The sequence below is a fragment of the Dipodomys spectabilis genome, unplaced genomic scaffold, assembly GCF_019054845.1.
Source record: "Dipodomys spectabilis isolate Male_0828 unplaced genomic scaffold, ASM1905484v1 ptg000062l, whole genome shotgun sequence".
Classification (NCBI taxonomy): Eukaryota; Metazoa; Chordata; class Mammalia; order Rodentia; family Heteromyidae; genus Dipodomys; species Dipodomys spectabilis.
Genome location: NW_024870739.1, coordinates 575,575 through 591,134, shown reverse-complemented (window position 1 = coordinate 591,134; position 15,560 = coordinate 575,575).

Here is a 15,560-nt window from a genome sequence, read left to right as displayed (position 1 = left end):
GTGTCTATTTCTGGCTTCTGTTCTGTTCCACTGACCTATTTAAAGAATGGAAAAACTATCCTTTGGCTGAATTGCCTTTATGCCCTTGTTGAAAGTCAATCAGCCATACATGTGCAGATCTGTTCCTCCACTGTCTGTTCCTCTGATAGGTGTTTATTTGCACCAATTAGCACAGCATTTCTATCACTGTAGTTTTATAGTATCTTGAACAAAAACCCTCAAAACTGCAGTGTTATTTTTGACCATTCTTGTTCTTTACTTTTTTTTTTTTTTGTCGGTCATGGGGCTTGAACTCTGGGCCTGGGCGCTGTCCCTCAGCTCTTCAGCTCAAGGCGAGCACTCTACCACTTGAGCTACAGCACCACTTCCGGTTTTCTGGTGGTTTATTGGAGATAGGAGTCTCATGATCTCTCCTGCCTGGGCTGGCTTTGAACCGCGATCCTCAGATCTCAGCCTCCTGAGTAGCTAGGATTACAGGCGTGAGCCACCAGCGCCCGGCTTGTTCTTTACATTTTTGTATGAATTTTATAATCTTTTTGCTCTACAAATAAAACCCATGGGATTTGTGCTAGAACTGTGTGGATTTTTTTTTTTTGACCATACAAAATGATATTTATTGAAATGAATTCCAGGAAATGGAAAAAAATGGAGAGCAGTGATAAGAGTACTTGCCTAGCAAGTATAAGGCCCGGGGTTTTCTCCCCAGCACTGCACAAAACAAACAAAACCAACAATGAAATAAACCAAATATTAAAAAGTTGGAAAGGTGGGGGGTGGGGGAGGAGGATGGGATGGGAAGGGGAAACAAAGGAGGAGGCTACAATGCTTGATAAGAAATGTACTCATTATCTTGCTCATGTAATTGTAACCCCTCTGTACAATATTTTCACAATTAAAAAAAAGATAAAACAAGTTGGAAAGATTTTCTAAATCATCCATCTCAATTTAACATTTTACAGGTAAAGAATTGAGGTCTAGACAAGTGAGGCAGTTGTGTGGATTTTTAAATGTGAGAGTACAAGCAACATTTTCTGATGGGTATCAGTTGGGAACTAGGTGGTTCTCACCTGTAATTGTAGCTCCTCAGGAGGCTGAGATCTAGAGGACTGAGGTTTGGAGCCAGGCCAAATTCCTCCCCCCCCAAAAAAAAAGTTTTTGAGACTCAATCTTTAAAATAACCTGAAAAAAATCCAGGCTGGAGGTATGGATCAAATGGTGGAATGCCAACCAAGCAAGGAAGCCAAGTCATTGCAAGGCCCTGAGTACAAATTCTGGTACCAGGGGTTGGAGGCATGGCTCAGGTGGTAGAGCACCAGCCAATGAACAAAAACCTCAGATACTGAGTTCAACTCCCATTTTCAGAACAAAAAAATTCTGGCACTGAGTCATGTACCACATCTTTTTAAAGCTTACTCTCATACCACCATCAACACAGAAGGCTAACACCTCATGTGCATTTCTCCACACTAGCAAGCAAGCAGCTCTGCAGCCATGGGCACCGTCAGGTGTCAACTAAATTAATTCAGTTCTGATTCTATCTACTGGAGCTAATGTCAGATCCCACAGGCTGGGATTTGCCCCTCCCCCCCCCCACTGGACCCCAGTCCCACAGTTACCTGTGCTTCTGTCCAGCCGACTACAGATGCGGGTTTTCATAATCTAATCTCTGATTCCATTAATTTGCTTGAAAGGCTCACTGAATTCAGGGAAAATTGTATGTGTTTACTCTAAAGGAATTTATAGAGAATAGAGATAAAGAAATGTGTGGGTTAAATCTGGTGCTGGTGGCTCACACCTATAATCCTATCTACTCAGAAGGTTGAGATCTGAAGATCATGGTTTGAAGTCAGGAAATTCCATGTGACTCTTATCTTCGAATTAACCACCAAAAAGCTGCAGGTGGAGTTGTGGCTCAAGTGGTAGAATACTAGCTTTAAGCACAAAAACTAAGGGACAGTGAACAGGCCCTGAGTTCAAGCCCAATAAACAAAAAGCATAAGTTGAGATGTAGAGGAAAGAGCATAGAGATTCCTTGCCTTCTCCTGACTTATCACACCCCGCCCAAGAAAATTCCATGTGTCCCATTCTTTGGAAGCTCTCTGAACCCTATCCTTGGAGTTTTTATGGAGACTTCATTGCGAAGACATGATGGAAGGCATGGAGGCATCGACAGTCATGTTGAAATGTGACTGCATGAAAGTGGCCTAAGCTAATAGACTTCAGCTTCAGCATGCTTGGCCTCTCTGAGCAGCATTCCTCCTTCTCAGCTATTGGCAGGACCCCTCTGGCCTGGGGTGGGGGATGACTTACAACCTATTATTAAACATATCTAGATCGGTGATTTTTTTTTTTTTTTTTGCCGTAATGGTATTTGAACTTGAGACATCATGAATGCTAGACAGGTGCTCTACCATTTGAGCAAGCTACCCCTCCAGCCCTTTTTGCCTTAGGTATTTTTCAAATAGGGTCTCATGATCTACCTTTTTATGCTTCTTGGTCCGCTGTTTTCCCCAGTTTGATTTTATTGGTTGACATGGAGTCTCAAGGAATTTTTTTTTTTTTGGTGGAGGGGGAGGGGGGCTGGGCTGACCTTGAACTTCAGACCTTTCTATCTCAGCCTCCCCAAGTTGTTAGGATTACATATGTGAGCTACCTAAACCAGCTAATCAGGGAATTTCTTTGTTTTTTTTTCTTTCTTTTTCTCCTTCGTTTCTTCCTTTCTTTCAGAAACAAGGATTTTTTAAATTTAGTTTTTTATTCTATTTTTGAAATATGACTTCAATATGTCAGTCTGGAATTTGCTAAGCAGCCCAAGCTGGCCACTAACTTGAACTCCTTTGCCTCTGTCTCCCAAGTGTTAGAATTATAAATATGGAGCACCATGGAGCAAGGAGAAATTATTTATTTTTTTCCTTGGTCTCAGTCTGTGATCAGCTGGCTCCATTGTTTCCTGGTGTGTGAAAAGGCTCACCAAGCATGTGGTTGGGAATACGCGTGACTTGGTGTTGGCACAACTTCGATTGGCTTGCTCAGATATATCAGGAGACCAGTAGGCTGGAGAGCTAACCAGGTCTTTTTTTTTTTTTTTTGGGTCCGGTCGTGGGGCCTGAACTCTGGGCCTGGGCGCTGTCCCTCAGCTCTTTAGCTCAAGGCTAGCGCTCGACCACTTGAGCCACAGCGCCACTTCCGGCTTTTTTCTTTTTGCTTATGTGGTGCTGAGGAATCGAACCCAGGGCATGCAAGGCAAACGCTCTACCACTGAGCCACCTTCCCAGCCCAACCAGGTCTTTTTCTGAACAACTTAGCAGTGCCTTTAATGTGCTCATGTAGACATGACCTCTGAGGATAGGAGCGCAGGGTCTTAGGAAACACTTGTTGAGCTATTTGCTCCAGCAAATCAGGTTGGTGGTAGGGCAAGAGATCTAGGATGGACATTAAAAAAAAAAAAAGAAAGAAAGGCAGACATCATGGTAGAGGGGTGTGGGAGAGCAGAGCTAGTCTTCTAATGGTGGCCAGAAAACAAAGATCAAGACCAGAGGGGCCTGGGAGAAGATACAGCTCCCAAAGGCATTCCCCTTCCATGAGTATTTCCTCTAACTGGACCTCACCTCACCAGGCACACAGAAGGGCTGGGGGAGGGGGAAGATGGCCCCATAGCAGGTCTTATTCTTGTTTAGAAGATGAAATATTCTCCACACCCACCTGGGTCTGGTACATGTGAGGCAGGAAAAATGGATTTATTATTATTATTTGTGTGTGTGTGTGTGTGTGTGTGTGTGTGTGTGTGTGTGTGTGTGTGTCCATAGTGGGGCCTGAACTCTGGGTCTGAGCGCTGTCCCTCAGCTCTTCAGCTCAAGGCTAGTGCTCTACCACTTGAGGCACAGTGCCCCCTTCTGGCTTCTTCTGTGTATGTGGTGCTGAGGAATTGAACCCAGGGCCTCATACATGCAAGGCAAGCGTTCTACTACCACTGAACCACTTTCCCAGCCCCTAATGGAATTAATTTTGATGTGCCAATATGATTCTGATTTTACCAGCTCATTTTCTTCCTCCATCATTTCCCCTCATCTATCTCTATGGATTTGACATCTCTGGGTGCTTCAATCTGAGTGGGATGATACAATGTTTCTCTTTTTGAGACTGGCTTTTTTTTTTTTTTCATTTAGCAGTATATCCTTAATGGTTCATTCATACTGAAGCATGTGTCAGCATTTCTTTTCTTTTAAAGGCTGAGTGATATTCCACTGTATTGGTCTACCACATTTTGTTTATCCTTCATTGTTGACAGAGGTAGAAGCTGGGTTGAGTAGCACTGCTAGAGGTCGTAAGTTCGAGAATACCTTCAGCACATACTGGAGTGAATGTGTTCTTTCCATTCAGTTTTGAGAGTGCCAAGGCAGAGACCACAGCAAGAACTCCTTGTGCCTACCTTCTGAGGAAATCCAGTCCAGCTGTAGTTACTGCACAGAATCCCTGATTGCCTCCCGCATGAATCCATGAGGCTCCAGGAATTTGCAGTAGTCCTCTCCTTTCTGGTTTTAGAATACAGATCTTATCTAAAAAAGAAGAAGAAGAGGGCTGGGAAGGTGGCTCAGTGGTAGAGTGCTTGCCTTGCATGCATGAGTCCCTGGGTTCGATTCCTCAGCACCACATAAACAGAAAAAGCTGAAAGTGGCGCTGTGGCTCAAGTGGTAGAGCGCTAGCCTTGAGCTGAAGAGCTGAGGGACAGCGCCCAGACTCAGAGTTCAAGTCCCACAACCGGACCCACCCCCAAAAAAAAAGAAAAAAAAGAAAAAGAAGAAGAAAAAAGGAAAAGAAGGGAGAGAGAGAGAGAGAGAAAGAAAGAAAAGAAAGAAAAGGAAGAAAAAAGAGAGAGGGACAGAGAGAGAGAGAGAGAGAGAGAGAGAGAGAGAGAGAGAGAGAGAGAGAGAGAGAGAGCGTACTACCCCGGAGATCTGAGGATCTCAGACCTGAGAATGGACATTTAGACCAGGCAGGAAAGTCTGTGAGATTCTTATCTCCAATAAGAGAAAAACAAAAAACAGAATTAGAGGTGTGGCTCACGTAGCAGAACACTAGCCTTGAAAGAGAAAACTTAGCAAGAGCCCCAAGCCTTGAGTTCAAGCCTCAGTAATGGCAAACACACACACACACACACAAATACAAATCCCCCCATTCAGACCAGCCTCTCAAGGTCTCTCAGGCATGGACCACATCCAACACTGTCCCACATATAAAGGAGACAGTTTTGGTCAGGATGTCTTTGTGGCCCAAGTGCTTCTCCTCCCCTGTGGCTTTGTCACCATCAAAAACTCATGTGCCTCCTGTCCACAAGGCTCTGGGAGTCAGCCTTGCTGCCCTTCCCGACTGTCCCTGATGCAAATCCTCAGATGTCTCGCATCAAAGAGCTTCCACTTCACTGAACTCTAGCAAGAGGTAATGATGAAACACATGAGAGCCCTTCTTAGCAGGGGAGGTGGCTCACATCTCTAATCTTACCTCTTCTGAAGGAAAAGATCTAAAGGATCATAGTTGGAGACAAGCTTGGAGGTGGATAAGAGGTTAGTGAGACCCCCATGTCTAACATCTCAGCTATATGGGAAGCATTATATAGGAGGATTGAAATCCAGCACACTCAGATATAAACCTAAGACTCTATCTCAAAAGTAATGAAATGTTTGGAGTGTAGTTCAAGAGGTAGAGCACCTGCTGGGAAAGTGCAAGGCCCTGAGTTTACTTGTCTTTCCCTCTTTCTTTCTTTCTTTCTTTCTTTCTTTCTTTCTTTCTTTCTTTCTTTCTTTCTTTCTTTCTTTCTTTCTTTCTTTCTTTCTTTCTTTCTTTCTCTTCTCTCTCTCTCTCTCTCTCTCTCTCTCTCTCTCTCTCTCTCTCTCTTTCTTTCTTTCTTTTTTGTGTCGGTTGTGGGGCTTGAACTCTGGGCCTGGGCGCTGTCCCTCAGCTCTTCAGCTCAAGGCTAGCACTCTACCACTTGAGCCACAGTGCCACTTCTGGCTTTTTTTTCTGTGTACGTGGTGCTAAGGAATTGAACCCAGGGCCTCATGCATGCAAGGCAAGCCCTCTACCACTGAGCTGCCTTCCCAGCCCAAGACCCTAAGTTCAAACCCTAGTATTATCAAAAGAAAGAAAAATGGGAACCTTTGCTTTCATTCTGTACAAGAAGCTCTTGATTCCCCTCTTCTTTCAAGGTCCATTGATGTGCTCTTCTCTCTAGAAGTTTAATTTTAACCTCAAATCTTTCAGGTAGAGAGAAAAAAATGTTTCATCATAAAACGATGCATTGTTTAAGTTCCAAAGACAATCCTTTGGATGACCTTGTGAAATAGGAATAACTCACAACAATACCAAAGGAATTCTGGTCTGAAGATAAGGAAATACTATTCTGCCCTGTAGACATTCAGTTAACTTTCAGCTCTCAGCCACTGTGACAAAACACCTGAGACAATCAACTTTTCAATAGGAAAGACTGAGTTATAGAGATTTCCCGCTGCAGTCACTTGGTACTGAAACAGAGACTGTAAGACCTAGAGCAGGTCCTTGTCATATGGCCTCCAAGAGTGAGTCACAAAAGGAGACAGTGATGTAGTGAAGAAAAGCATAAATAGAGCTGCTGCTAGACAGAAGGGTATTCCTAGAGGAGCCCTCCTGGGGAACACTGTGCACTCTAGAAGAGAGCTATGCAAATCGAATCTGAGATCATTGGACAGCTTGCAGGCCAGAACCAATTCCAAGACCCAATCAGAGGCTCCATGCATCCTGCATGAGCTCTCCAGGCATCCTTTAGCCCCTCTGACTGGATACCCAATTGAGCACACACCACTAAGGTCCAATCAGCCCCACTGTTCCATGCAGGTCTTCCAGGGACAGTGAGCCATGCATGACATGGTGTCCAGAAGCTGCCCACACCCCTGATGATGTGGTGTCTAGGGGGATACATGGGACTGCTCAAGGCCATGAGAACAGATGTACAATCTCTATGAGAGGGAGAAGCCCTTGTCCTGATTGTTTAGCCGTGCTGTGTTTCTGCTATCCATGCTATTCCTTTGGGGCCTGTGGTGAGGCAGAACCCCATGGTGGAAGGGCATGGTTGAAGAGCTGGCTCCTGTCATGACAGTTGGGAAGCAAAGAGAAAGAAAATCGGGGAGTCAGGGCTCCAGTAACTCCTTGAAGGCATGCTCCCCAAATGATCTAACTCCTTTCCACAGGATTTCAACTCCTAAACATCCAACTGCTACCTCCCAAACAGCAAAATGGGCAGAGAACCAAGCCTTCCACACATGGGCAATGGAACACATTCTTTTTTTTTTCTTTTGATCTGGTTGTGGGGCCTGAACTCTGGGCCTGGGCACTGTCCCTCAGCTCTTCAGCTCAAGGCTAGCGCTCTACCACTTGAGCCACAGCGCCACTTCCGGCTTTTTTCTTTTTGCTTATGTGGTGCTGAGGAATCGAACCCAGGGCCTCATGCATGCAAGGCAAGCGCTCTACCACTGAGCCACCTTCCCAGCCAATGGAACACATTCTACACCCAAACTAGGCCACACCCCAAATTATAATGAATTCTACTTCCTTTAGATGGGAGGGGGAGTAGGAGGAGACTATTTTACTTGCACATTCATTTCAAAATCACTGATCTAATCTATAATGTATAAATTCTGATCTTGGGGCTTTCTTTTTTCCTCTTTCCCTCTGCCTCTCGCTCCTTCTCTCTCTCTCTTCTGATGCCAGTTCTGGGGCTTGAACTCAGGGCCTCACACTTCACTTGACTTTTTCACTCAAGGCTGATAAAAGGCCACTTGAGCCACACACCACTCCACTCAAAGCTAATGTCCCCTCACTTGAGCTATAGCTCCACTTCCAGCTTTTTGCTGGCTAATTGGAGAAAAGAGTCTCACAGACTTTCCTCCCAAAACTGGCTTCAAACGACAATCCTTAGATACCAGCTTCTTGAGTAACTAGGATTGTAGGCATGAGCTACCAGTGCATAGATTGTCTTCTAGACTTATTCTAATATCTTCGTGTTTCTCTTATTGTGCTATTTCTGGTTTGCTGTGCTAAAATACTTAAATTTGCAAAACAACTTAGAGAGGGGAATATTTGTTTGGCTCATGGTTTCAGTAGTGGAGTAGAGCGCTACACCATAGTAGCCAGCATGCAAAGAAGTCGATCCTCCTTTTGCCCTTTTATATTAAATGCAGGTCCTCTGGCCACAGGATGGCGCCACTCGCAGTCAGGTGGGTCTTCCTCCCTTAGGTAATGCTCTCTGTACGTCTCTCACAGATATGCCAAGAGCTGTGCTTTGCTTAGCTCCTTGGAGATTTTCAGTCCAACCAAGTTGGCAATCAAGATTACATTCGGGCTGGGAAGGTGGCTCAGTGGTAGAGCGCTTGCCTTGCATGCCTGAGGCCCAGGGTTTGATTCCTCAGCACCACATAAGCAAAAAAGAAAAAAGCCGGAAGTGGCGCTGTGGCTCAAGTGGTAGAGTGCTAGCCTTGAGCTGAAGAGCTGAGGGACAGCACCCAGGCCCAGAGTTCAGGCCCCATGACCGGACTCCCCCCCCAAAAAAAAAGAAAAGAAAAAAATGATTACACTCAATTGATTAAATATTCACTGGGAGTTTGATTTTATATCAGTATGAATTTATGATTTTATCTTTTATGGAAAAGTATCTTGTAGGCTGGAGTGCCCATGGTCTAGGCATGTAATCCTAGCTACTCAGGAGGCTGAGATCTGAAGATTGCAGTTCAAAGCCAGTCCAGGCAGGAAAGTCTATGAGACTTAGTCTCCAACTAACCACCAAAAAGCTAAAAGTGAAGTTGTAGCTCAAGAGATAGAGTGCCAGCCTTGAGTAAAAAAGACAAGGGAGTGGCCCGGGCCTAAATTGCAATCCCATTTCCAGCACACGCACACACACACACACACACACACACACACACACACACACAATCACAAAATTATCTTTTAGTATTGAACTGGGTAGGCCCCTGTACCCAGAAAAATCTATTCCCCAGCACTGAGATTTGAAACTGCCCCATATCAGGATACAAATGCCTCTCAAATGTCTCTGGCCTCTGATGGAGATGTTGCCTGGTGTCCTGGTCCCCTCAGGGAGCTGCATGTGTGGTTCATGAATGTGACATGAAAGCAAACTTGTGGCTTTTCTCCATGGGTAGTGGAGGCTCACTTCAAAGGTTTAGTTTGGTTTTGCTTGATAATAGTTCAAAGATAGTATGGGAACCCAGACACGGATGTGCTTTGGAAGGTTCTGGAAATGCCTGTGGCAAAAAGAAGGGAAGAATGAAGTGCACTCAGTGCACATAGACTCTCAGTCCTGAAGGTGGAAGAATGCAAAGCTGCCGGGATGTAGAATGCCACAGAACCACGTGCTTAAAAATGGTTTAAAATAGCTGGCTCACATCTGTAATCCTGAGATTTGCAGATCACAGTTCAAAGCCAGACCAGCCAAGAAAGTCTATTTGACTCTTATCTCTAATTAACCACCAAAAGCCAGAAGTGGAGATATGGCTCAAGTGGTAGCGTCAGCTTTGAGGGAAGCTTAAGGGACAGCATCTGGGCCCTGAGTTCAAGCCCTAGTACAAAGACACACATAGACACCCTCCCCGCCGCCCAAATAAAGGTTTAAAAAAGTAAATAAAGGCTTGCTAAATCGAATACTTTTCAGTGTGAGCAACTCTTGTGAGGAAAACTGAGACGACATATCAAGACGACACATCAGCATTCTGGCCTCACCTCTGATAAGGCTCTATGGGCCAGAATGGAAGCGATGAAAAGAATACTGCATTAAATGTGCAGCATTTGCATGTTATGAGAGATGCACATTCTATTTTTGCAGTGCTGGTGCTTGAACTCATGGCTTAACACTCTCACTTGCCTTTTTTGCTCAAGTTGCTACACTACCACTTGAGCCACATCTCCGCTTCTAACTTTTTGCTAGCTAATTGGAGATATATGAGTCTCACAGATTTTTCTGTCAAGGTTGCCTTCAAACCATGATTCTCAGATCTCAGCCTCCTATGTAGCTAGGACTACAAGAATGAGCCCCAGCCTCATGAATATTTTTAGATTATTTTTAGGTTACTCATAATACCTAATAGAATGCCAGTGCTTTATATAAATAGTTGCTGTACTGTATGTCCTTAGGGGGCAATAATAAGGAAAAAAATCTGTACAGGCTCAATTCACACATTTTATTTAAGTATTTTGATCCATGATTGGTTAAGTCAGTGGATGTGGAATTGTAGCTATAGAGGGCTGAATATACTTTCTTTTTTTCTTTTTTAGCCAGTCCTGGGGCTTGAACTCAGGGCCTGAACACTGTCCCTGAACTTCTTTTCCTCAAGGCTAGCACTCTACCATTTGTGCAACAGTGCCACTTCCGGCTTTTCTGTTTATGCGGTACTGAGGAATTGAACCCAGGGCTTCATGCATGCTAGGCAAGTACTCTACCACTGAGCCACATTCCCAACTTGCTGAATATACTTTCTAAATTGTTCTGTCAGAAATGATTTGGCAGCAAATTACAGTAACTTTCCTTGAACTGACTCAGGCATACACAAGGAGGTATTAAAAGGGCCCCAGAAGTGGTAATTGTACATTTGTTTCTTGTTTGCTCTGTGACATTTCCTGGCTGAAAGCAACTCAAATGCATTCTCAGACAGTTCTGGAGAGCTGAATGGGCTGGCTGGCAGACTGGTTCTATCCGGAGGTCTGGGGAACTTTCTATTTCCTCATCTTTTTAGCATCCAGAAATGCCTGAATCCCTTGTAGGGGTGGGGAGCAGCAAATGAAAAAGAACAAGGTAGCTACTGAAGACATAGGATTGATGAGGGCACAAGGTCAGTGGGAGATAGTTTTCCAAGAGAAAAGATTATTATTCACTTCAAAGAAGGGTACCAGTGGCTACTTAGGAGACGTTCATAGCCTCACCTTTATTGAACCCAACAGGCTACCTGCATCCCTTGGCTCACAGCCCCTTCTTCATTCCTCACCAATCTCTTGCTTACATGATTGTACACTCTACAGTTCACTGAATCTCCTACATCTTTCTTAGGAGGTTCCATTTCAAAATCTTTCCTCTTATCTTCAAAGTTCCTTTTCACTATCTATGTTGACACAGTTAGCTTATGAGAAGAAATGGACAGCAGATGCTGGGTGCTGGGTGGGAAAACGTTGATGCGGATATTAAGTGATGATATGAGGAATGAACTAGAAACCTTTCCTGGTGTCCTCTAGTCGAACAGTCTTAAGCTCTGAGATGTTAAGAGGTTAACATTCCCTCCCCTTGGTAGACCTGCTGGATATTTCTGAGAAGGTGAAAATGCCAGAGATGGCCAGAAGAGGGCGAACTCCATACACTTTGACCCTACTCTGACTCATTTAGAGCCAACGTGCCACTTTAGCCTTGCCAGCCTGTAGGTGGCATTTGCGAAGTACAGTAAGAAGGTCAGATATGAGCATCACGATTTCCTGCTCTCTTTTTGCCGCATCGAAGATAAATAGCTGGGTCAGAGGAAGTGTGTAAGTAGCAAGGAAATGGGCAGATCCCGATGTCTTAGTGAAGTCCCTAAACTTGGCTCTCAGGCCTTTGCTTACCAGCTATACTCAGTCCCCGTCTGGTACAGTCATTTGCCATTCTCCAAACACTCTGGCTTTACCTGCATTCTTTCTATTTGGTGAACTCCTACACCGCTGTCAAGGCCCAATTCGAATGTCACCATTCAACGGTGGCCCTCTCAGCTCTCCTGTGCCTCTAGAGCACTAACATTCACATCTTTGGTCACTAATGACTTCTGTGACTCACTCAGCTGAGTCCTGTCCTATGAGGACAGGACGTGGAATAAAGTTAACCTGCATTAGTCTGTCTTTACTTTCCTCCTGCACCTTGGGGGATTTTTTTTCCCCCTAAGATGAAGATCAAACCCAGACCTCAGCATGTGAGGCCGGTACTATACCATTGAACTACCCACTCAGCCACCCTGAGGGATTTCTTTTGTGTGTGCCGTTGCTGAGGCTTGAACTCAGGCTTGGATGTTGTCTCTTAGCTTTTTCACTCATGGCTGGCACTCTACCACTTGAGCTGCAACTCCACTTGGGGCTTTTTGGTGATTGATTGATTGGAGACTGCCCAGGCTAGATCCTTAGATCCTTAGATCTCAGCTTCCTGAGCAGTGGGGATTACAAGTGTGACCCCTGGTGGATAGGCTGAGGGGCTTTCTTGCTAGATCTTTTCTCTAATCTTTGCACATCCTGACAAAATAGGCCCTCAAGTTTCATAAAATGAAATTGCCTCTGTCTGTGGATGACAGCTTCTTTATGCAGTTTTATTTTTTATTCAGATTTATTTTAGTTTATTTTATTTGTGCTGCTAATGGGGCTCAAACTTAAGGTCTTGAGTGCTCACTCCGCTTTTTTTGCTCAAGGCTGGTACTCTACCCTTCAAGCCACATCTCCACTTCTGGCTTACTGGTGGTTAATTGTAGATAAGAGTCTCACAGTATTTCCTGCCCAGGCTGGCTTTGAACTGTGATCCTTAGATCTCAGCCTCCTGAGTAGCTAGAGTGATGGGTATGAGCCACTAGCCCCATGCAGGTGTTTTCTATTGTCTTTAAGGTATGTTGGTACCAAGATTAGAGAGGGTCATAGAGAGGTGTCCAGGAATCTATCAGCAGGGAAAAGCAGATAGTAACAGAAGAGGAGAATACAGAGGAAAATGGCAGGATAGTTTTTAATTTGTCTCTCCTATAAGTGACAACCATACATCCATGTACTAGGGCACCTTGTGGAAGTCTAGGAGTCCCCAGAAGTTCCAGCACAGTACTGGAGCAAAATACCTAAAAGCATACCTAAAAGCAGACACACTGCAGGCAATAAAAAGGGCATATTACCAGCATCACCCTCCCCCATAAGGGCTGAACTCAGCACCAGAACAGCCCCTGGCTCATGATCCACCTGCAGGAGAAAGCAAGGGCACATTGTCCCAAGTGTGCTGGACTTTGTGTCCTACTTCTTTCTTGAAACAGTGATGGGATAGGCATGGCTGAGAAGTTGGGAGCAAGAAAGCAACTCTTGGAAATCAGGGTTCAAAACAGCAAAAGGCCATACATCCTGCCTGCCAGCTGCATCATGGACTCCATCTGGAGGTTTAGACAATAGCAGCTGCCTCAACTGCTCGTTCCCCAACATGCCCACAGTCATGCCTAGTGGTCTCCATAGCTCATCTCCCAGACCTGGGCTGGTGCCCTGCATGTGCCTCTGTGTGTGTGTGTGTGTGTGTGTGTGTGTGTGTGTGTGTGTGTGTGTGTGTGCGCGTGCGCATGCGTGTGTGTGTGTGTGTGTGTGTGTGTGTGTGTGTGTTTGTTGGTGCTGGGGGTTGAACTCAGGGATTGACTTTGTAGGAATGGGCAAAAGCACAGAAACTTGGACAAATGGGAGACCATCAGTAAATGACCAAGCGTTGCAGGATCAAGAAGAAGTCATACAGCACAAAGAATCCTCCCTAAATAACAAAAAAATCAAGGAGAGTAGAGAAGACAAATCTAAATCCACTTGGAAGTTCTGAGAGAGCTTTGGACTGGTGGGCACCAGTGACTCAAGCCTGAAATCTTAGTTACTCCAACAGGCTGATGTCTAAGAGTCATGGTTTGAAGCCTGCCTGGGCAGGAAAGTCTATGAGACTCTTATCTCCAATTAACCAGGAAAAAATCAGTAGCAGAGGTGTGATTCAAGTGGTGCAATGTCAGCCCTAGGCAAAAAAATCTAAGGGAAAGTATGAAGCCCTGAGTTCAAACCCCAGTATTGGCACATACACACACATGCACAATCACATCCTCTATCCTGGCTGAGTAGTAGAGGTAGCTCAAGGCCCTGGTTCTGATTCCAAACACACACACACACACACACACACACACACACACACACTGACAACTAGAAGAAGTTACTGCCTCTTCATGTACCAAGATAGTAAAGCAGCTGGGCGCCAGTAGCTCATGCCTATAATCCTAGCTATTCAGGAGGCTGAGATCTGTGGACCCCAGTTTGAAGCCTGCTTGGGCAGGAATCTCTGTGAGGCTCTATCACCTGAAAACCAGAAGTGACACTATGGCTTAAAGTGGTAGAGCACTAACTTTGAGCACAAAGAGGCTCAGGGATAGCACCCAGGCCAAGTTAAAGCCCCAGGATCTTTTTTTTTTAAATACAGTAAAGCAAGACTACCAGAATCATGAGAAACCAATGCAATATGATCCATCACCAAAAGAGCATCATAGCGCTTCAGTATCTAGTCCTGAAAGAAATTAAAATCTATTCATTGCATGTAAAAGAATTTAAAACCATTGTTTTAAGGAAGCTCAGAGAATTACAAGAGAACACAGATGGCATCTAAGCCAAACATAAACAAAAAAAAAAAAAGAAATGAAGTAAGATTTCCAAAGCACTGAAACAAACTGCTGACCAAGAATGCTTTACCTGGCAAAGCTGTGCCTCAGAAGAGAATACATAAAGACTTTCATGAGCAACAGAAGCTGAGGGAATTCATCACCTCTAGATTGGCCTCACTAGAAATGTTTCTAGAAATGTTAAAGGGAGTTCTTTAAACTAAGATAACAGAATGGTAATTAGTAATAGTCAATTTCAGTCAGTACTGCAATGGTGGCATGTAAATTACTTTAAATTCTGGTTTAAAATTTTAAACACACACACAAAGACTTAAAAATAAGTATAATTACTGCCAGACTGTGGTGGCCACACCTGTAATCCTAGCTACTCAGGAGGCCGAGATCTGAGGATGGAAGTTTGAAGCCAGTCTGGGCAGAAAAGTCCATGAGAATCTTATCTCTAATTAGCCAAAACAAAACCAGAAGTAGAGCTATGGCTCAAGTGGTAGAGTACCAGTATCTGCTTCCAGCTTTTTGCTGGTTAATTGGATATCACAGTCTCTTGGATTTCTCTGTCCAAGCTGGCTTTGAACTGGGAGCTTCAGATCTCAATCTTCCAAGTAGCTAAGATTACAGGTGTGAGCTACTAGCACACAGACTCATGGGCTCAAAGTCATCTCCCTCACTGTGCAAAGTTGTTTCTGTGATGTGACCTCTCTGAGCTTCAGTGTTTTCACCTATAAAAAGGGCATGAGAATCTTTCAGGTAAGTAAAGCTGGTGAGAAAAGGAACGTGTTAAACACTGGTTCCAGCACCTGGTCCCCAGCCTGGGCTCCATACTGGGACTCAGCAGGTCCAGAAAAGCCATTGTGTACCTGGCCTTCTAATTCAAAGTCTTTTGGGGTCCTGTTAACATCTTCAAATTGGCCATGAAGAAATATTTCTTTTTTCTTTTCTTTTCTTTCTTTTTTTTTTTTGTCGGTTGTGGGGCCTGAACTCTAGGCCTGGGCGCTGTCCCTCAGCTCTTCAGCCACTTGAGCCTCAGCCCCACTTCCGGCTTTTTCTGCTTCTGTGGTGCTGAGGAATCGAACCAAGGGCCCCATGCATGCAAAGCAAGCACTCTACCACCTTCCCAGCCCCTGGAGAAGTATTTAT